At 40.7% G+C, this 23541-nt stretch overlaps 1 protein-coding gene across 2 annotated transcripts in view; it reads right to left on the reverse strand.

The window, feature by feature from the left end:
- CDK17 (cyclin dependent kinase 17) overlaps positions 1–4752 on the reverse strand; it is an 89787-nt gene extending 85035 nt beyond the window's left edge. Inside the window, exon 1 of one of the 2 annotated variants that reach the window (XM_042889671.1) lies at positions 4611–4752. The gene's annotated coding sequence lies outside the window, so the exon portion shown is untranslated. The remainder of the gene's footprint in view (positions 1–4610) is intronic. The other variant, XM_042889672.1, reaches the window with a different exon arrangement.
- Positions 4753–23541: the final 18789 nt, after the last annotated feature.

Here is a 23541-nt window from a genome sequence, read left to right on the forward strand (position 1 = left end):
CCAGGATCCTGCCAGCTCTAGCACGAACAGACAGTGAGGCTGACAAGGCACAGCTGCTAAAAATCAGAGACCGTCATGCAACTCCAGCACGCCTTGAAAACAGCAGCAGGAGAAGGCATACAATTATAAGGAATAGGCTATAATTAAATGAAATATGATTAGAGAGCATGCAGTAACTTTCACTTACACAAGATATCTAGCAAACCCAACCTAAAATATGAAAACAAGTGAGAACTGTGTCTAGGAGGATAAACAAGACATTTCTCTTTGTTGTGGTATAATAACACAGCTTCGTTCATCATAATATATGCAGAATTCATTGTTCCAGAGAATATTAAAAAAAAAAAAAGGAAAGGGGGGGGATGGGATGATAGTCAAACACTTGGCTAACACTGTGTTCTTCAACTTACTACGTTTTCAAGGCATTAGAGAAAGAACACTCACAAATTTGCCCTTACATTCACTGAAGCCTTCACGTACTTACTTAGAAAGCATTCAGAAAGTACTTTATCTCTTTTTTCTAATTTTCCCCATCATACAAAGAACAAAAATACTTTCACTGCTGTGTTTTTTTGGCCATGCTATTCACGTTTTTTCTCTGTATTGTTTCTGCTTGTACACAGAACCCCCCGAAAACCTGATGGTCCCAATAATAGAAATTTCTGATCTTTTAAAAACAGGCACTAGACCTCAAAAGCTCAAACATGTCAGTAACGATGATTTCCAGAATTGGTGCATTTAAAGGATTTTATAATACAGTCATTCATGGGGTTTAATGATCTCCATTAAGAAGTGGCAAAAGCCTTATTGTTTGAGGATTTACAACGGATCAGAAAACACATTAAGAAATATAAAATAAGAATTCTTCCTTGGCATGGAAATGACCAAATTAATCTCTCTTTCTAATTTTATGTTGTCAGCATAAATTGCATGATTCCAGAAAGTGCTCAAATCCTAAACATGGATCTGTATTCCTGCATGACTTCATGCTTTCTTCAATAACTATGGCTTTCCAACAATATATGAATATGAAAATACTGTAAAACTTGCACAAGAAATCACCTTTTCAAGGCAACATTCTTTCTTCATGCTGTCATAATCAAAGCCCAAACTTGCCATTTCAATTACAGATATACCATTCACTGGTTCTTCCATTGGAACTTAGCATTTTTTTTAATACATGCAGGATATTGTATTATGCAAAAAGAAAAAAACAAACAAACAAACCAAAAGCTAGTTAATGCAAGTTACTTGACTTATGCAGCCTTTAAAGTTACCATTCTCCATATAACTGGATCAGAGAACAGAAGCTGAACCACTGCAGTTAGATATCCGAGTAAGGCAGCTCAGCTGAACGCCACAGCTGATACTTCTGCTAAAACGAGGCCAGGAAACCACCAGCTCTATAGGACGTACCAATCCACAGTCAGTTAACAGCACAGTATCAGTACACTGCAGTATCCCTACATTAAGTAGGGATTTGTATTTGATACAGTTATTGCTAGTCATTTGGCTAGATGAGTATTAACTCTCACTCTGCAGAGAAACACCTGCCAAAACTGGAATCACAATTCTCCACAAAATACATGGAAAAAAGAAAACACCTCTTGTCCTTAATGACATTTCTGTGAAATTACTATTTCTGGAAGTATTATCTGTTATTCATGTTTACAGGGGAAAAACATGACTAGGCTCTGAAAGGGTATAACACATTTACTAAGTTTATTAACATAACATGTAGCCTCAGATTTCTTAAAAGTTTCTAAGAATTCGATTAAAATTACTGCCCAGTAATTAAAGCATTCAAATATAAAACGCTTTTAGTTTTAACAACCAAGTACAATGATCTCCGTATCAGCGTGTGAACTGGCACCAAAATAATTCAAGTTCTACATTCAGAATGAGAATGTCATCACTACAGTGACATGCACTGCAAAAAAGACAATGGTCACCAGCAGTACAGCGTGTCAGTCTGTTCTTTAAATGAGAAGCACAGCACTGGGCAGCACAAACAGAACGAAGACTGTGGAACCGTCGAGCAAACATCTGGCATTCTGAAAGCATTTCTACAGCACAAGTTGTGGAGGAGAGTTTTGTATCAGATTCTGAAGTGTCACCAATGACAGCGGTGTGCAGCTGAGTCATGAGACATATAACTGAAACTTGCTGCCAAAAAAAAAAACTTAAAAACCACGTAGCAGAGATCTTAAGAATTGTAACCAATAGTCAGCATGTTTACAAATACCGGACATACACTAGAAAAGCCTGATTTTTAGACAATTTTCAGATTTTAAGACTATTTTTCCCCCCTAGCTACAAATAAAAGCAGACCAGTCCACAGATCACCCACTTCTTCCACTCCACGTGGAAGCAGCAATTCTCAGGAAAGGTTTTAATGCAGCGCTCATAGAATGAGTCTCCAGCGAAGCCCTTCCTGACGGCACTTAGGATGGCTTACTCAAATACACTGCATTGAACCAGAACTTACTAAGATTAGTGAAACCTTTTTTTTTCCCCTCCAAGCAGCAAAATCCTATTTAAGAAATCAGAAGAATGCGTATGTTAACAATCCAGCCAGAAATCTTGGCATATTATTAGTTGTTGGTACTATGTGGCACACCAGGCATATGGGATATCTATGCCATAAGCAATCTCCTATTTTTATGCTGCAGCGCTATGCAGAAATTGAAGATGTTTTCCCCATTCAGGGGAAAAACAGCTGGTTTTCAGTTACTCTAAGTCTATACTGGAATTATATATTATTTCTCTACACACCAGGGGTGCTTTCTATATTAAATTGATGAATTAATGCACAACATCCTTGGCCAAGCTAAAAATAAATGACCTCGTGCTTCCCAACTACCATTTGCTGCAGACAACACAGGCTCCGATTCGAAAGAAGCATGGATGCAGGCAGACCCCTACTGATCTGTGTGGAATTCCATCCTGGGAGGACACCAGGATGCACCAACACGCAAAGCCCAGGTCTGAGCAGTCCCACGCTATCCCATTAAAGATGCTGTAAGCCAGACTGCTCATTGACAGGCAGGATTTACATAATGCCATCAAAAAGGGATGCTTTCATCTCTCAAATTCAAGCGGCCTTTTTAACGCCAAGTTAACACTGTAATGACTTCTCTGTTGGAGGAGGAGATTGGGTTTGTTCTTTCAAGTATAAATAATTTTTAAGGAAAATTTTTCACTCTGCATTTCAAACATATGATTCCATGTTTTTGTATCTGTTACTTCTGCGTTAATTATTCAAAACAGGCCTTTCTCACATCACATCGAGTGCAGATATAAATAACAAGGGCTGTGCAATGAGCACCCAGGATTCCTACAACAAAGCAATATGGCAATTTTTTTAGTATCTTATGCACACAAAATACCAGGTCACCTCCTTCACTTTTACATAGTTCTAACATGAAAACAAACCCGAATCTGGCACTGTCTGATTTGATAAGTTTTCTTCTGACCCGTGTCTTCCACATATTTAACCTCTGCTCAGATGAGTCTGCAGCTCAATTAGTACCATTCAAGAAGGAAAGGAAAGGAAGAATATCAAACCCGGCTTCCTCTCCTCATATATAAGCCACAATAGATATGAGCAAGTTTTTATTGATCTTCTGTTAAATTATAAAAGGAAGAAACCACATACACGTAAGTTATTTATTGAAATAAAATGAAGGAAATAGAGGTCTTTGACATGAAGTAATTTGGAGTATGATGCACTTCAGCCCTGTTTTCCTCACCATACCCATAATACCAGTAGCCATCATTATAAAAGTGCCAAAGACAGCTTAGAGCAGAACACAACTCTGTTTTGCTGCTGAAATTGGTGCAGAAAAGAGACAAAGAGGTCTGTCAGCACACAGCTCAGCAGCAGATTCACAGCAGCAGAACCGGAGCATGGGTACAGTTCCAGGGGATTCACAGGGCACCAAAGGCACCCATGGGCATCCACCCCACCTTCCTGGGGAGGGAAGCACCGCTCTACTCCCGCTGGCCTCGTGCCATCACATATCTGGCAGAGGAAGGGGAAGAAGAAGAGGAGTTCACCGAAGTTCACGGTCAGCCAATGTTCACGTATCCTGTCATGCAGCAACACGGAGGGGCGCAGGGCACAAAAGCCCTTATGCCACACACACAACCGACAGATTTTGGGTGTGCGTGCGTGCGTGTGGGGGGAGGGAGGGCCGCAATAGGATCGAATGTGTCATCTGTGCGGAGGCTGCGAAGCGCGGAGCTGTCAGAAGAAAGCAGCCTCGCTAGCAGAGGGGGCGGCGGGGAGGGAGGGAGTCTACAAGCGCGGCCGGGACCGCAAGCACCGCCGGGGCCGCCCCGCCGCCCCCAGGCCTCGCGTTCTGGCCAGGGCCGAGGAGCGACGGCAGCCCCCGGGAGCCGCCCCCGCTCGGGCCCCGGGGCCGCCCGCGGACGGCGGAAATCCCCCGCAGCCCCTCCGCGGCGTCTGCGAGTCCTCGAGCGGCCCCGGCCCCGCCGGGAGCCCCCGGCCCGGCTCCCGAGCCTCCCGAGCCCCCGCAGGCCGAGGCCCCGCTCCGGCGGCCGGCCCCGCAGCCCGGGCACGCAGACAATGAGCGGCCCCAACTCACCAGTAGCGCCGGGGCTCCGCGGGTCCGGGGGCGGATCTCCTGCCCCTTCTCCTTTCTCTCCTCCTCCGCCCAGGAGCGATATCCGGACGCGCCGGGAGCCGAGCCCCCTCCTCCCCTCGCCGCCCCGAGAGCCGCCGGCCGCGCCACCTCCTCGAGCGAAGTCACTTTATTCCCCGCTCCAACATGGCTGCTTCCCCCGCCGTCGCCTTTCCGCGGCTCCCCAGCGGAACGCGGCCGCGGGCCGTGCCGGGAGCCGAACGCTACCGGTGCCGAGCGCGGAGCCTCGCGTCAGCCGGTCCGGGCCGAGCGCCGCGCGCGGACGGGCCGAGCCGGGCTACGCGTCTCCGCTGCGGGCTGCCGCCTCCGCCCGCTCGCAGCGCACTGAGCCAGCCCCGCCGGCAGCCCGAGCGCAGGAGGGGCCGCGGGGGAGGCCGGACGCCGGCGACACCTAGCGGCTGCGGAGAGCGCTGAGTGAGGGGGGGCGGCCAGAGAGAGCCGGGCACCGGGCCGAGGCCTCGGGAAATGCCCTCGAGCGGCGGACGGGAGCTCGGGCCGCCTTCCCTGGGCCGGGGGAGCTGGGCCCAGCCGGACGCAGGGGGCGCTGCTGCTCCCCGCGCGGCGGTGCGCGGCCTGGCCTGCGGGGCGCGGCCTGCGGGGCTCCCCCCGGGCTGTGTCAGCTTGGGGAGGGGCTTCCGCTCGCTCCAGGTGTAGCGGCCGCCGGCGACTACCCCTGTAGTGCTTGGCGTGGGGCTTGCGGGAGGGTGGAGGCCGTCTGTGAGGGAGCAGCCGCCCCCCTCGCCTGTTAGGGGTGGCCGTGTAGCTTCTGCAGGTTTCTTGCTCAGTAGCGATGAAAACGTCCTTTCCATTATGCCTTGGTATTTTCTTACTTCTGCTGCATTCGCAGTCCGTGTGCCATCCCTGTGCTCATCCTGCCCGCAACAACCACGCTTCCTCCTCGCTCTTCCATTCATAATCTTTTTTTTCTTGTTCAAAATGATCCAGTTTGCATTCCCTCACTTCTCAGTCCTTTCTGCCCCAAAATGTCTCAACCTTCCTGTACGGAGCAAAATCTACAAGTTACCCTTACAAGCAATTTGTTTTGCACTGTATCTTCTTGACATGTTTCCACCAAACGAAGAACAAAATAGAACAATATGTCCAAATCTGAAGTGATCTCAGTGATCTGTGTTTGAGCTTCAAGTACCAGGTCACAGATACGCTTATGGCACACTCTGCCCAATTGTTTGTTTTTTGTTTTTTCATTTTGGACACGTTCTGATTTTTGCTTTTATTTTGTTGGCCAAAGTTCAGAGCCACAGCCACAAGGCCTTTTGTCCAAGCAGACCCGCAGTCCTCTGGCTGAATATGTGAAACCAAACCGTGGTCTTCTCAGGAAAGCTGATAGGACATCCATGTTCGTGCTTTGTGGTACACCCAGGCACCCTGAGGGAGACCTGCCTGAGGGAGATCTGCAGGCAGCTCTGTGCTAAGGTGGAGGCTGCAGTGCAAGCTCCTGAGCTTAAGGAGCTCCATGTGCATCTCATTCCAGCCAGTCTTTCTCCACAGTGGGGCCAAGAGGGAGCTGTACTTGCAAAAGCAGTGCCAGCAAAAATTTCCCTTGCTTTCAGCTCAGTTGCAACCTTCCAACAGTGCAAATGAACCAGAACACTGACGAACGTTTCCCAGTAAACAGAAGTAACTTGCTCTTGCCTAAAAAGGAATGCAAGCATCAAGCCACTTATTAGTGCATACAGATTCACTTTGCTCATGCTGATATATGCTCCTAGTGAAATCAGTTGAGGATAAAAAGCAGTAAATATGACTCAGAAGCACGCTTGAAGTCTACGTAGACAAAACATGATTATTGAGCTCATTCTGAATGTGTTCAAGACATAGGATAGCAGACTTACTTTTGCAAAATATGTGGGATTTTTAATGACAGAGAAAGCAGACATTTGTGCTTTGAACTTCTGACAATGCAAAGATATCCTTTACTGATCTCTTCTGCAGCTCAGGACCTACCAGTTCTTGCTAGACCTGCCAGTTCTTCTCATCTCTGAATACTAACGAGATGATCTGTGCTTTGTTTTTATCTTACTCAATTTGAAGGCTATTTTGGCTAAGTAATATCATTATAAATGATTGTGTGCAGGTTTGTTATTACATACATGAATTGTAGAACAAGTTCCTGAGACAGCAACAAGTGCGCTTACTGCAGCACACCCAAGTAAACTACGTTTAAAAGGAGGTGGGCTGGAAGTTCATGAAGCTGTGCTTTATTTTCAAGTACTAAAATATTAGTAAGATAGTAATGCTTCTGCTGTGCTTATTTTATTTTATACACATTCATGACTGTCACTTACAATTCAGTTGTGACAGCATAAGTAGTCGTGACAAGATGAGAAACTAAAAACTGAGTGGTTAGGATGAACTACCCAAAAACCAAGGTGTGAACAGTACCAAAGCAAGAAAGATTGACAGACTAAAGTTTGAAATGTAAGAGCTGATTTTGATTAATGTATCCCACGAGGCTGTTTTTATAACTCCAGCTATTGATTTTTTTATTATTTAGTGGAATACGTAGCGATCAATCATATTTCCATTCAGCTAACCGTGATTATTAATATTTTAAACTAGTTTTGAAATGGATTGGCTGGTGAGTACAACAAGTCTATTATGAAGACAGCAAGAATAGAGTATGCCCAAGTTCCATGGCATGAATTATTACCTCTGGATGATCTGATGAAATCTGCATCAGCCATTAGAGCATAGAGGCAGCAGTAGGAATACTGCGTCGTCAGGGGACCAAGATTTCCTGCCTCAAACGTGAATACACTGGCTTTGCCTCAGCGTTTGTAGAACAGAAGGATGTAGTTGTTTTGTGACAGTAAAAGTATAGGAGTTAAATCAGGGAAGTGCACATGCTGGTAGATGGAAACATTACAGAACCATATGTATTTTTAAAACAATGTGTGTGGAAAGCATTTGCTTTCCTGCCAAGAACCACCAGTTCAGGATGGTGAGCTGCAGCAGCAGGGATCAGTGCCCTCCCTGCCACCCATCAGTGTGGGAAAGCATTGTCTTCCAGTATGAGGGATGTGTTCATTTGCAGGGGAAAGACTGAAAGTCTTGGCAGGTAATTAAAAGGGGAAATGATTTTCAAATACAATTTTTTTTTTTCTGAAATGTAATTGTTTTTTTCTACTGGATGCCAAAAATTCTAAAGAATGCAATATCCTCTAACTAATTGTATCTGTGTTCTGAGAGAAGAAACAGAACTATTGTTCTGCTCTGCAAAGAGCTATTTATATGTTAGTTTGTGTAGCACTCCTTTCTGTAATTATCTTCTTCCACCTACACAAAACCCCTGTCCACTTAACAATCTTAAATTAAGATAGTTTCTTGCTTTCTTATACCAAGCTGCTATTCATATATTTTTTCCAGGTTACTTGGACTTAGTGCAAAGTACTACATGCAGACCTCCAGGCTAAAAAAAAATAATTCTTAACGTCACTGGGAGACCAAACCCCTTCCTCTTGGAATGAATGGAAGCAGGAAACAGCAGCAAGTTCACCCTTTCAAGAAACAAAAAGCTATACAGTCTTTCTGTTAACAGAAATATAGCCATTTATTTCTACCTTGATTTGAATAACTAATGACTGGTCATTGACATAGCTGCACTGCATGTTCTGGACAGTAATAGGGAAAGCTACTGTTTGCTCTGGTAAACCTTACTTGCTTGGCAAGCAGGACAGAGTTCCCATAGTGCAAATATTGGTGTGTTTGTTGTCTGCACTTGAGATTTGCATTCATGTGCTACAGTGGCCTCTACAGATTGATCAACTACTGCAGAAATTACCATTACTGGAAATTCTGTCTTCCTGTATGTATTTTATATTATTGACATTTTCTAGCATATGAATATAATATATGACATATATGTATGTGGCATGCCATTGGCCATTTTCTTCTTTCTGTTCCTTTATGTTGATTAACTTTTCAGTTCCCATTCCTAATTTCATAACATCCTATCAAAATCCTACTTAAATACTATTTCTCATCTGATTATAACTCATTACAAATTTTGAAGATTTTCCATCATTCATGCAGATAAGCATTTATGCCTTTACAACATCTGAGGAGATATTTTTATTTGTATCAAGCATTTCTGGGACATGGACATACACAGTATATGGTATATATTTTGTTTTTTGGGACATAAGCCATTGTTTTGGTGGAGGGAGCAATATCTAGTTTAATCCCTTGTATAAATCATCTTCAACTAATAACAATGAAGTCTTTCAATTGACTTCAGTAAGCGGTTAGTCCTTTGACAGAGAAATTAATAGCAGGGAGAGAGGCTCTTCCTGTACATTTCTGCTCTGCTTAGCAAACAAATGGCTAGACACTCCTTTCTTTCTCTGCTCGTGCTCTGAAATGCAGGACATCCTGTTTTTTAAAGCCAAAAACATTAGGCCTACCCCAACCCCATACAATTATCCTGCTCAGGTAGGAAATGGTGAGGTATTTTCTATAGATTGCCTAAAAATGGTAGGTTTCTGCAGTGGAAGATAGGTTGCTATGAAACTCAAGCCTAAGACTGTTAAAATATTTTATTTTTTTTTAATATATTTTGTTTAAATACAGTGTTGGAAACTAAAACTGGTGGAAAGAATTTGAATGAAGCAATGAAAATCTGCAGGTAATGAAATCAGGTCACTTGGGTATATGCAACTCCGCTGCTTCTTCTTAGGCATATACTTGGGGATGCACATCTCTCTTTTGTGAAACAAATAATGAAATGTCAGGGAAAGAGGCTTCTATTCTTCTGTTTCTTTCAGGTTCAGTATCTGGGACAGAATAGCAAGCATCTATTTTCCTTCTCCTTTGCAAGTAAATTGCTTCATAGAATTTTGCAGTCATTACTCCCTGAACTGATTAGAAATGCCATCAGTGAGTCTGTGAACATTTGAACCGTTGCCAAATCAAAACAGTTAGCAGATTTGAAAATAAAGCACAAAAAACACAGCGATTCCTGCAGTTACAAGATTATAGGTGCCAAACTTATGATTCTTTCTTTATTTTAATGACTGCTATCTCCAAAGAATTTTCTGACTTAAGTTGCATGGCTTTCAACCACTATAAGCTATAGTTACTTTCTTGTAAACTTTTTATTTAAAAATGAAGTTTCTTCTAGGAAATATAGTATCTGTTGCCATGAAGACGAAAACAGTTCTCAAGTTTATGTATATACGATTGAGGAGGAACTCGTGAAGAGACATGGGAATAAAATAGGTGGAACTGGAGCTAAAATCCAGTACAGATAGTATGAAGACTATGAGAAAGTGCAAGAGAGTGGAGCCAGCACACATAGTAAATGTTAGAGATTAAAAGAGGTAAAGGAACTCTGGGGACAGAATTAAGTGAGTTAAGAGAAATGTGGGCAACCGTGGAAAGGTTCTGTGCGCAGCCAGTCAGATGTATTAGGTGTATTGCTAATGTGCAGAGAATTCAGAGAATTCCTTATATAGTTTTCTATGCGCGGGCAGCTAGCTGACAGGACTGCTTGCAGATTTATAATGGCAGCCTTTGAGATGCGAGTGGCAGATAGTCTATTCAGAACAGGCAGGAAGATAAGATAAGGGGTATGTGAGGAGAGCTGACGATGAAAGAGAATGTTAGAGTTAAGCTATGGAAGACAAATGCAGGAAATGACAAGGTAAGCAGATGCAGGGATTCACCTAGGCTAATGTCCTCTGTTTTGTAATCTTGGTGTGCTGACTATGCAGGGTAGGTAGGGAGAATTAAGATGTTGCTGTTTAATGTATCACTGCTTGTGCTTATCACCCTACCCTTCTGCTGCAAGTTGTTACAGCCTGAGGGAGAGAGGACTGGAGCCTGGCCTGCTCCCCTGCATAGCGTGGCAATTAGGTCTAACCACTAGAGAGGACATCGGGGCGGTGAGTCAGATGCCTGCATTTCTTCTGCCACACTTCCTGCAAGGACAGCACCCTCTGGCAGATGGGAGGGACGAAGAGGTGCGGTCTGTTGTTTCAGCACAGCCACATCAGGCTTCTGTTAAGTCATTTCTGCTGAACCACAAAGCCTCCTGCCTTCTGTAGCCAGGTATATATTTGTATGTTGGTGTTGGGCTTGAAAGACTGAAAGAAAAAAAAAAAAAAAGAAAAAAAAGAGCTCCTTTTAGGTGCTGGTGATAAACTTTATTTTTGCACGTGCATTTAAAGTTGAGTTCTGATCCTAGACTAACTTCCTTACAAGTACCTCAAAATTAGAAGGTGAATTAAAAAGAAAACAGTTTCCTGAATCTAAATCTCAGAAGTTTTAACATAATCATGACTTTTAGAAGTCTTGTGATTATGATTTTGTTAATTCACCTTCTTTGAGTCACTGAGGGCATGAAGGGATCCTGTCAGTTACACATGATCCAGCTTTAGCAGTGCCTTCTTTTCAGTGTTAGCATCACTGAAACCTCACTAGTAGCCAACTGTTGAAAAAGCAGAGTAATTAACACATTGTGGGTGGCAAAAGATGATTGAATTAATATATATACGGAATCTTTCTTAGTCTGACACAGAAAATGTCTCAGTGACTCTTCAAGTGAGATGAATAATTTCTACAGATGTAAAGATACAGAAAGAAAAGGTTATTCACATAAATTCCAACTGGTTAAATTGTAGAATTCTTTACTGACTTCTTTTTTGTGTAGCTTCTTTTTATTTACTTTGCCAGTTGTTGACTTATCAACTAAACTGTTCTCTAAGTTAGGCACAGTGTTTTTCAAGGCTGTTTCAGTGTAAAATAATTAGAGCTATAAGCAAGAAAGAAGCAGGAATGCTACAAACCCCTACATATCTATCGGTTGTCATCTGTAGAGTCTAGCTGTTATCACAGAAGCATGTTAAAATTAAATGCTGTACTTTATTCTCTCTTTCTTTGCCCTTACAATTCTTATTTCAAAGGTCTTTTGTTCACTTCACAACATGGCATATTCATGGTCATGCAGATACTTATAAACCACAATAAACTGCTGTAAAATCATACGTAGCTTTAAAACAAACAAATGTTCAACTGAAGCTTTTGCAGCCACTACATAGGTGGCTGTTTTGTCCTTTAAGTACTTTGCAGGACAGATACTAATTCATATCAGTTTGTGGACAATACAGAATTTAGGATAAGTGTCCACTAGAAATTAAATAATTAAAAAAAAGAGGAAGGAAGTATGTACTCTGCATAACTCTATATAATTCTGCATTAGTGTGGCTTTATATCATTAGCATTCTCATGCAATATTTTGTTTAAAAGAATAATTTACCTTTTTTATAATCCATCAAAATGGTTTATTTTGCTCACCAATGAGCTCTCCATAGAAACAACCGTCTCTTAGTAACATACCAAGAATAGAGTACAGGGAAGACACTGCATCTGTATACTACCTTTAAAGAGACATTCGTAGTTAATATGGGAATTCTGTTTCCATGCTAGTAGGCTGGCACAGCACTGCAGCACGTCTCAGTGCTTCCCAGATGGATCTCCTTACGTGGGAGGTGTAGGTCACTTCCACCTGCGTTATGCCTTGGCCTTCACAGGGGCATATCAGTTTTTTCAGCGTATTTTGTTTTAATTGGACTCAAGCCAATGAACTACACGAGCACTCTGTTTGTTTCACATGGATCACAGATACAGCTGTCAGCTGGTAATGACTTCTGACCCCTGCCAATTGAATTTAAAACTGTTTTGGATACTGGCCCTGATATTTTTTTTCCGGTCTCCCTTGATAGAATAATCTTGAGAATGTTATCACTGGTGTCACCTTGTCCTGCTCATCCTCTGCTCCATCAGGCAGTCCTTTCCTGCTCGTTGCGGTCACACCAGGCAGTTCCAGGTGACCCGGCCTTGTTGTTCCCTTGCCATTTTGCCTCCTCTGGCACACAGCTTTGCTCTCCTGCCTCTCTGAAGTGATCCAAGGGAACAGCCGTGATGACATTTGAGCTTCTCTGTATCTCTCCGATATTTACACAGAGCTGATCATAAATTAAGCATAATCCTATGCTGTAAAATCTCTTTAGTTTAACAGCTGCTTCAGAAGAAAATAAAAAGCAGTAAAGAATGGTTTAAGGCTGTGTGTACCTTGTATGGTGGGAGCCATGCTGTCATTTTCTACAGTTAGTAGGGGATGAGGCATCATTTTTGGCTGATTCTTACACCCCTGTTTAGTTGTTAATTGTTGCATCCTAGCTGTTACCAATGCCTGGTCTGGTCCTTTCCTGGATCAAAATAACCTGAGTGATTTAAAACAACAACTCCAAATAGCCCCTCCAAAGAGGCTTTTAGGATCTCAAGAGATGGAACATCCTATCCTGGGTTTTGATAAAGGGAAAGACTGGTTATCAGCTTTGGTTTCAAGCCCAGACTGAGGGAATGAAGACAGAGTCAAGATACTCTTTGTTTCAGCACGCAGTTATTAAAATTTATGGCTGGAGGCAAAGAAGAGGCCTAGAAACCAGAAGAAACCAGGCAGATTCCAAAAGAATTTCTCTTTCCCCACGTGGGGAGAATGAAGCAGAAAGAAAGCATCTGCTGAAACATGGTTTTGAAAATTCTATGTTTATGTAGTTGATTAAATTCTGCAGCAGTAGGAGGTGAGAAATTTCAGAATTCACAAAGGGGGTGCCAGGAAAGGTCTTTTTGTTCCAGGTGAATGCTAGGGTACTATGAACTGTGAGGGATGCTTGAGGAGGATGGAAGAAGAGGACTCTGAGGCATGACAAGGAAAGGCAGCATTTTAGAAGCCACGTGGGCTTTTCTATTCCTCTCTCTCACAACCACTGTATGCCCACAGAGAGACTTTTCCTTCAGTTCTCTTTGTCTATGGCATCTCCATGCTCAGGCCTTGTGTAGTTGTCAGTTCTCACTCTACAGCATGCACTGTCTTCCAGCAGCCCCAGTTTGCTTCCTTTGCCCTCCAGATGGATGGTAATGGAACAGATCTGGAACCTTCTCCTGGTGCTGAGAATGCATGTGGAAAAAGGAAGAAGAGCACTGATAGGAAGGTCTAAGGTGATGTTGAAAAGTGGTCTATGCAGAGTGAAGGGGTTCAGCCCAAAGCAGTTGATCTCCTCTTCTGCGTCCTAATGGAGTTGGCAGAAAATTCTGCCCTCAGCAGCTGTCAAAGGGCTGTGTCTACATTAGCAATTTGTTTCAAAGCAGTTGTGCAGCTCTGAGAAAAATACTGTCATTGTCTCCATTTACCATGTGTTGTTTCTGTTCTCAGAGTGGTTTTGGTGCATACAAAGTAATTTCTTTAAGGAAGAATTGAAAACAGAAGCTCTGCTTCAAATGTGCTCCAAATGCGCCCTGGTGCTAATGAGGACAGTAGGTTCCAAAACAGTGTGCGAGCTGCATCATCACAAGGTCCTCTAGCACTTTTTCTCTTCTGCAAGCTTTGTATCACATATGCAGCAGATGTGTTCGGCTCCAGGGACCAGGCTAAGTATAATCCAGAATAACCCTCCAAAACACATATAATGGAAAAATGAGATGCCTCACTATCAACTGTTTCAATCTACTGATCTAGTCCTAATGCGCTGAATTACTTTCTCATGTAAATACAGCCTACTTTGGTTGCACCTCGAACTGGCTCTGGCCAAGTGCAAGATGAATATTTGCCTAATATGTTCATTGTGTATGAAATACATATGTTAGCTTTCAAGAAAGCTCTTTTATTGCTACTGATGTTTCTTGTCTTAACTTGAGCAGAAGGAATATAGCAAAACACGCTGTCAAGTGGAATAGCAGGTATGCTGCTACCACAGCCAAAGATACAGGGAAAGCTGTGGAACTATACCATAGGATGGGTAAAGGCACACAGCCTGTGAAGTGCACTCAGTAAGGTACCTATCCACCCCCGAAAAACAAAAGGAGTGGAGTAATTGGGTGAACAACTGTGACAATATCATTCTTTCCTGAACAGAAGCTACTACATGCTTGCCAGAAGGGTAGAAGTCAAACAACATTTAACCCAGATTGATGGAATAGTCAATATTTACAAATAAAATTATGAAATGATATAAATTTCTAAAGGATGTGTTCTTTTTTTTTTTTTTTTTAACTTTTCCTGTGGTTTCTATGCACTTGAGAGTTTATTTGCATAGCACAGTGAGAGAACTGATTCAAGCCTCTAGCAAACACTCTGCTCTGTGCTGCTATTGTTACTTACAGTCAAAGTTTATTTACAGCAGCTTCCAGGAGCTATAACATGTCCCCATCCCTCACATATCCTACTGTGAGTTGAAAGCATGTGCTAACAAAGTGTTATGAAAGGGCATGTAAGATTACAAAGACATTTTTGGTATGAAAAATTCTTGTGTTCTTTAGGAATCTGTAATTTGTACAGTTTAATCTTTTTTTCTTAGCAGGTCAGATAAACCAAGACATTCTGCTCTCGCATGATAGCACGTTTGGAGATCTGAGAGAAACAAGAAGCTGCTGGAACATATTGCAGAGGCCTAAAGCACTTAGCAACGGGGAGAGTGTGGGATGCAGTGACAGAAGCTGGAATGTGGAAACAACTGACATCAAGGCGGCCGTTTGGTAAAAAAGAGCTTTTACTTTGTTTATAATTTCACTAACTCTAAAGAACCATGCAGTGTGGGAGGTCACGGTGGCCTCTGATTCTACATATATTCTTCTCTGTATGACTGTTCTTCACATTTCTATGGTAATTATTGCCCAAGAGTGCTGGATATGTTGATTTCCTTTTGTATTTCTGGTTTCTCTTAAAAAACAGAGAAGTAATATTGAGAGATCTGTGGAATGGGGATTTCTTTTGCTTTACTTTATCCCGTTGAAACATTCTCATGTCACATGCACTCTGAAGAGAGACATAGCTGGAGATGGCTGTGCAATCAGTAAAACTCTTTCTGCATACAGTGGAGTAGCATGCCCAGTCTTTTAAATCCTGAAGTGTTCTGGAGTGATACAAGCATTGATCATAATGATTTTAGAGCTTTGCATTGATATGAACTAGAACATCCTGACAGTGTACACTAGTGGTGGTTGTCAAATAAATAGAAAAGAGAAGGTGGCTGAGGCATTGATAAAACAGATAGGTCTCAGATGAAGAAAGAATGTCTCTGACATCAGAGTGAGATTTCAAAGGGGATTCAGAAATCCATGTATTTCTAAGCTCTGCAGGTCCCCACTGAGGTAACAGTGATCCAGCAAACTGGAATTTTATTCAGCAGTTTGCTGGAAACTCCATTTTATAGAATGCACATGTATCCATGCATCTGTAAATGTGAAAATGTCCCTTACTCTGAACAATTACTGCAACTTTGAACAGGGGCTGTACAGCCCTGGGGCTGAAGCAAAGGCCATATGATATACAGGAATTTGGAAAACTGATAATTTTGCAGTTTATGTGTAATGGAGGTGGGATTAGTAATTACTTTCTATTTCCTTCTTCCCTGTAAATCTCTTTTGTGGTTTGCATTACTTAGTAGCCTAGTCATGTCTGCTTTCCAGGTATTCTGTACAGAAAATAATAGTCAAAGGAAATGATACAGATGTAACAGAAGTGCTACAAATGCACAGAGCATGAAAAAAGGAATTCATTTGTAGCTAGTGATGCCTCAAAAAAGCTATTAGTATTGAAATCTATCAAACTGATCTTCTCATTGACTAGTTCAGGTTCAGTTAGGCATGGTTTCAGGCTAGTATTGACATACTTTAACTTCCTATGTAACTCGTCATTGGCCAACTGGTTTTTAAAGGGAATAAAATTTAGCCTAGTCAGTGATGAGCTGTTTACTTCCAATATCCTTCAATAATTTCAGATACTAAATTGTAAGGACTACCTTAAAATAAATAAATAAATAAATAAATAAATAAATAAGGGAAAAACTAAAGTAAGATAAAATAAATTAAATAGAAAAGGACACAAAAGAAAATCACCAGTCCAAATCTGGGTAACAGCCTTATTACAAGACAATAATAAAGACCAGAGATATCCCTAGACTGTAATAGAAGTGTTGTGTAGACAAGGCATTATCAAATCATTCACTCTACAACAGAGTGAATGCAAAAAGTCATTCTGTGCTATTTATGAACACCAATCCCTCCAAAGCTTCCAAAACTCACTCATAGCTGACTAATGAAGAGAAGACCATCTTGGCCCAGTCCTGCCTATTTCCCTCTGCCTAAGAACAACTCTGAAGTAATGCTCCACCATTTCCGCCCCCAGGGTAAAATACTTTCCTTAAGGAAGTTTCCCACACGTCCCCATCTGCAGACTTCTCAGGGATTAAGCGCCAGACTGTCTCTCTGTATTTTAATGTCTCTCTTCCATATTAATAGCTGCAGAGCCCCGGAGAGGAAGCATCACCTGTTGAAGAGGTTTAAAGACCTGAAATTCCAGCACCGTTGCTAAAACATTTGCCTTGACCTACTCCCATTTTGTGTTTTTCTTTGCTTCTTGCTCTCTTCTATGGCTCTTAGTTACTGCCCTCCTCTTCTCCTAAGGAAAACCATTATCCCATTATCTCAGATCTCTGCTATACCCAGCATATATAATTGCCACCAACAACTCTGAACGCTCTGACTCAGAAAATGTAAGTCAGAGTCTTGAGGGAGCTCCACCCATCCCACAGAGAATCACCCTGACACCCTCACCTTCCCATGCAGCCCTCCCACTCTCTTCTACTCCAATTGCCTTTCCTAAAAATGTTTCAGATGATGGAAACTGTAGGAGCTGTAACATTCTCCCCCACCCACCTCTGCTGAGAGTCTTCATTTTTATTTCTAAATTGTGCAAAAGCTTCTCCAAAGACAAAAAAAGAAACAGGTCAGGATGCTCATTATACCATATTTTCTATAATACAAATTAAGGGTTGTTTTTTTTTTTTCCTAGAAAATTAGCTGGCATCACCTTTTAGATGTGAGAAGGCATTAAGCATCAGTAACACACTGAGAACTGGAGCTAGATACTAGTCAGAGTTGCTGCTGTTATAGAGAAACTTGCCAATTTTACATTTGAGAAACCAAGAGCTAGGATCTGCCACATCTAGCTGCATCTCATCCCTTGCCCAAAAACCTAAACCACAACAAAAACACATACACACAAAAGTGAAAGTGTTTCTTTTCAGGAAGGTTCTGAACAATGTGTTATTTTTTCTTTCTCATTTTGCTCTCCTGTCCAGCCTGTCTGCTTCTGTTCTCCTGAGCAGCCTCTGAGGCTGTACTGGAGAGACTTTCTTCCATCAGCATTCAAGGCAGGATTACTTCTCCCTTAAGAGAAGACACTCCTCTTGGAACCAGACTCTCAAACATCATAGACACTGAAGATGCCCATTTTCCTCTTTTTTCCTTCTGGTTATTCCTTTTTTCTCCTCTTTTATCCCCTTATTCCCTCTTTGCCTCTTCCCCTATTGCTTTCCCCTATATCCTCTGCTCCTCTGCTCCCTCATTTTCCTCCCCTGAAATCAAATACCACCTGCATGTTCATTTCCATCCTGTTCAACTACAACAGGTGTACTATCACCTACTAGTTTCTCCTCCATTTATGGCAGACGCCACATCTTATGGCCCTTGAACTTTCAAAGGCAAATTGCAGTCTCTCACCACAACCCTGTAGCAAGTCTCTCTCATCTTCTCATCTCCATATTTTTACATCCTCAATTTCTGCACTTTGTGCACCTGTGCTACTATGAGCACCGGCCATGAAATATGCAGAAGTGAACCACGTGCTTCTGAGCCTGCATATTGCTGAAAGATCATGCTAGGTGGGACATTGCTGGGATGTTTGAAAGAACAGTCTGAAAAATGTTACACTGAGATAGATACTATGCTGAGACATGCTTCTTTATTTGTGTTTTAAGGAAATTATTATGAGTTATCTGGAATGACCATGCATATCTGCAGGCTTTGTGTAAACAGAGCTGTTGTCATGAATCTTCCAATGGGAGCCTGGCCTTTGTGTAGCCTGGCTGAAATGCTGCCTAGAGAGCTGCACAGACAAGTGTCTCTGAGCAAGGGACAGCTCACATAGATGAACTATGGAGAGCAGCCTGCAAAAATAGAGGCCCTTATAAAAGCACATGATATATACTAAGTTTATTATCTTAAGAAAATAAACCAAAGATCAAAAGAAGAAGATTTTTGTAGTCCCAGAGATGGAGAATACTTTTTGTGGCTGAGCTTAATGATATGGTTCTTTTTTCTTAACCAAATCTTAAATAAATCCTAACAAACCTGGGGCATGAACTACTTGTAATCTTTGAAACAGATAAAATACCATATGGAATGCCCTGGCATGTTTTCTTAGGTACTTACAATTACAGCAGGTTTGTCATCTGTGGTGTTGGCACTAAGGAAACACTCAAAATTGTAACTCTTTAAGACAAACAGAAGATACAATTCTGGGACATATAAAGAATCACATTTGGCTTGTTGCACAAAGTCTGTATAAAATTTCTCTCTCCTCTCTCTGCAAAAAAACCCCACAACAACAACCAACCAACCAACCACAACAACAACAAAAAGGAACCAACCAAAAAAAACCACACAAACCCCACCCAAAAAGCCGTGTAGGTTGCTTTGTTGTCATACAAGTTTTTTGTTCAAGTGCAGATATTTTAAGAAACTTTTCTTCAGAAGTGGCATAATTGCTTTTCATATTACTTCAGTAAATGTTGTTTACTGACTAGCAAAGTAGGCCATGGCGATACTAACAAGCAAAGCAATGCAATTGGAGATCTGTACAGCGAAACACTTATTCCTAGGGACCATATGTTCACATATTGCATGTTGTGAGGGTTTTACTTTGAACTAGTTCTAGTCTGTTCCTACAGCCTGTATCTCCAGTACCAGATGGAAGATGCTGGGTGTGCTTCTGGAGCACAGCTTTGAGCTCAGTTCCATTCACAAGGAATTCAACCCATGCACTCAAGATCAACTCCATAACACGAGACAATTGCAGGAGCTGGGGATGCTTCAAAAGTGCACTGAACTAAATTGCTTATGTAGATGCATCCATTAGCTCGGATCTACAAATTGGCTTGGATTTTTATTCATGTTTCCTACCTAGTGATTATGATTCTGATTACTAAATTTTAATCATTTTATATTTGTGCACACTCACATGGGTGTATAATGCTTGGTTTCAATGACATTGTGCCTGCATACAAGTAATCATTCTAACAGTCTTTTCCAATGAGATTATACAGGTGCAGCACAACAAAAACTGTTCCTGTGGTGATAATTTATTTAGCAGCAATATTGGTAATGATGCAGAAGAAAGAATAAAATCCAGTTGGCTTATTTTAGTTCCATATAGGTAAAAATGTGCCATCTCTAAATTTAGTAAACGTGCCAGGATATACAAAGTAGAACCACTATATAAAAATAGCCATTTGAACATACCCAATCCTAACAGATGAAGAGCCATACATCCACTTGAAAGCATTTTAGCAACATTTTCAAAATTTGTTTCTGGTATTTCATCTATGTTGTGTGGCCAACTTCTGCATGATTTTTATTATTTCATCAATTAAACAAGTGAAAGTACTGGTAGAAATGTCTATTTTTTCCACACTGCCATGCTGTAGATAGAAGGCAATAGTTCGATCTTGGAAATTGAAATTCTAAGGGAAAAAAAGGGTAAGGGTTACAATTTTATTTAGAGCTGGGTAAAAATAAAAAATGTAAAGAACAGATTAATAGTGTGCTGATCAGATATGAATGTACTTGTATATAATTGTATGTAATATATACATATATTCTATATTCTATATAATCTATAAAATTGCAATAGAAATTTATCTCTGTATATTTGTGATAAGCTACTTGCATGGGTTCAGAGTAACCTTTGGAGAATAGAAGGACCTTCTGTTCATTAGCAGAGTTGTTGGCTTGGCAGAATGATAAAACTGCAAGAATTAGGATTTACTAGATTTATGTCTTTAAACATATAAAAGAGGTATTGGAAACAAACTGCCAAAATGTCATCTATAATGACATCCCATCTCAATGGGATGTGTGAGATCTCTGAATCTGATTCAAAGATGACTGGAAGATTCTTCAATCATATAACTTCAAAAATCACACCATTGTTTCTCCACTCCTGTTAAGCATTTGCATATTCCTTTTCCTCCTGAAAGTAATACTGAAAATAATGGTCTGACTTTTGCACTGTTAAGAAAAAGTCCAGAGAAAGGCTAACTTAAACCATACCAGCTATATACCTACTTCTGCTGTCCAGCTCAATTTCTAAAGGCTTACCTATCAGTGGCAATCAGTGGTTAATCACTGAAAGAAGTCAGAATTCCTGTGGGAAACACCTGCATTTCTTCTCACTATTGTTGGTAGCAGACTGCAAGCTTAGAATTTTAATCTTCCCTCTATTTACTTTTCTTTACTGTCATTGTGCTTTTGGATGTTGTGGCTTTTCCCAAGACTTAGTATGGATTTAATGATCCTCTATCTGCATTTCTATAGGTATAGATATGTAATGCTATTCCTGGCCAGTATTTATTTCACATAATGTAATCAGGCAACAGCACCAGTTGCTCTAAAAATAAATCATTGTATTTTTTTACTTGAACTGAAATAAAGGCAACATGCACCAACTTCACTGTTCTGGACAATAGCTCAATAAACTTCCCACATGTATGCAGAAAACAAAACTTTTGCTTAAATATGATTTTGTAAATTTCTAAAATAATCACATAAAGGCTCACAATGACATATATTATGTTTATCATTATTATGTTTGGTTGTAACAGTATATTTTATTAAGAGTAATATACGCCAAGATAATACAATAATATGTACCAAAAGCTCAGAATATCTACTATTAGAAATAATGATCTAGAAAATATGACATAGAATAATAAAAAAAGTATTATTGAAAAATGTGAATCATCCAAATAATTATGTGAAGTTAAAGTTTTTTTTCTACTTCCTTGCATAAGCAACGTGTATTAACAAAAAAATAGCTACTCTTACACATTGTGTAACTTTCTACTGCTGACTTCCAAGCTGCTAAATCTCCTAGTCCAAGGTCAGGCTATCACTCAAAACAACTTCTGTCAGCTGCTTTTGCAAACCTCAATCAGCAGACATTTTGACCTTGGAGTGAAATATTCTGGCAAGTGAGTAAAAAAGTAATATAAATGGAATGTAGAGGCAACGATGCAAAAAAGTGTCAAAAATCATACTGTACTGCAATAAGAAAAGGCCAAAAACTGAAATGCATTGATCTAAAAATACAGGAGGTCATCACCAGATTATTTCAGCTCTCCCTTTGTTTGTTGCCAATGGTTAATTCCTAGAACAGTTTATTTTGATCCTCTGAGCACTCCCTGACCAAACACACAACAGAGAAAGTGTTATGATAAGGATTCATTTGGCTATTCATAAACTATATATACAAACAGCAGAGTTATTTCCCTGAGATGATTTCTATCTATAGCACATGTAGTAGCTCAGAATTATAACAGCAAACACACATCAGGAGAATATGAACAAAAATGCACCGTCACATTCGGCTTCAAGAGAGATTTGGGAAAAGCTTCAGAACTAATTTATTTCTTGGATTAATCTATACTTCCTCTCATTTAATGTTTGCCTTGAGAATCTTCATGAAATGAAGAAAATGCACAATGGTGTAAACAAAGTACATCACTGTTTTTTTCACAAACTGGAATCATAACTATCAGATGCCTAGCAGTTAGCTTGTCAAACACAGATAAAATTGAATTAATTTCCCTGTTCTATCTCAGATTTTCTTTTCTCACATGCCATAGAAAAATACAGACATTTTACCTGTCTCTCTGTTCACTAATTTAGATGTTATCTTTAGCTTGGGCCTCTATGTTTTCATGCATATAGCTAAGCATTGTACTTTTTAGTATGTTTTTAAGGTGTGACTTTCAAGCACATCACTAAAAACTTTGCTCAGACTTTCTTCTTTTCATGATGGGAAAGGATGTACAGGACTTTTGCACAAGAGTTCTTTGTTATTGCTTTAAACTAGCCTTAGGCTTGGCTTCTTTATTAGAAGAGCCACTCCAGCTTCCTGAGATTTGAAATGACCTTTGAATAAGAGAAATTGTTTACCTTTGCAATCTGTACAGTAAGCCAAAATTAGTGCATCCACAATAGATATATTTGCAGATCCCTGGAAGTCTTTCCAAAACAAGCTCTATCAATTGATATCTACTTCAGTAGAATGTACACATATACTGGAATAAAACATACCTTCATCGAATAAAGAAAGAATCACAAATTTTAGGCACAGTATCTCATTGAAGAAATAGCTGCATCTGTTGAAAATCCCTAATGGACTTGTAGGTGTCCAGCTGCTGCCTTAGGTACTTAAGTCTATAAAGCAGATCTGAGAAGCTGTTGTGTTTCAACTTAACCTCTTAGGAACTCAAACATCTGTATAGCAACCCTGCTGCATCTGCCTCCTCAAAGACCAGTTGACCCATTCACTGTGTAACAATACATAACAATACAGCCATATCTCAGATTGTTCACATAATATTACACATTTTACTTGAAAAAAAAAAAACAACCCACTATAAAAAGATTATTTCTTCTGTATAATATATTTTCTGGAAATTGGCTGAAATTCACCTATGCGCCTAGGAGTATTTCCTTATACAAAGAAAATGAAAAAAACCTCTTAGGAGCATTCACACTCACACACACACAAAAAAAAAACAACAACAAACCAAGTTTGTAATATAACCTTGGCACAATTTATCTTCAGAATTTTTCACCGAAACCTTCCATATGTTACACCAAAACATGTTGAGAAATGTCACCATGAACTCAAATGCAGCCTTACAAGAACCTGACAGTTGTGCATTTCTCAGTAGCTGCCATCCTCCCTCATGCTGATCATTCT

This window comes from Lagopus leucura, unplaced genomic scaffold, assembly GCF_019238085.1.
Source record: "Lagopus leucura isolate 7727_CA_CO unplaced genomic scaffold, USGS_WTPT01 Super-Scaffold_100159, whole genome shotgun sequence".
Classification (NCBI taxonomy): domain Eukaryota; kingdom Metazoa; phylum Chordata; class Aves; order Galliformes; family Phasianidae; genus Lagopus; species Lagopus leucura.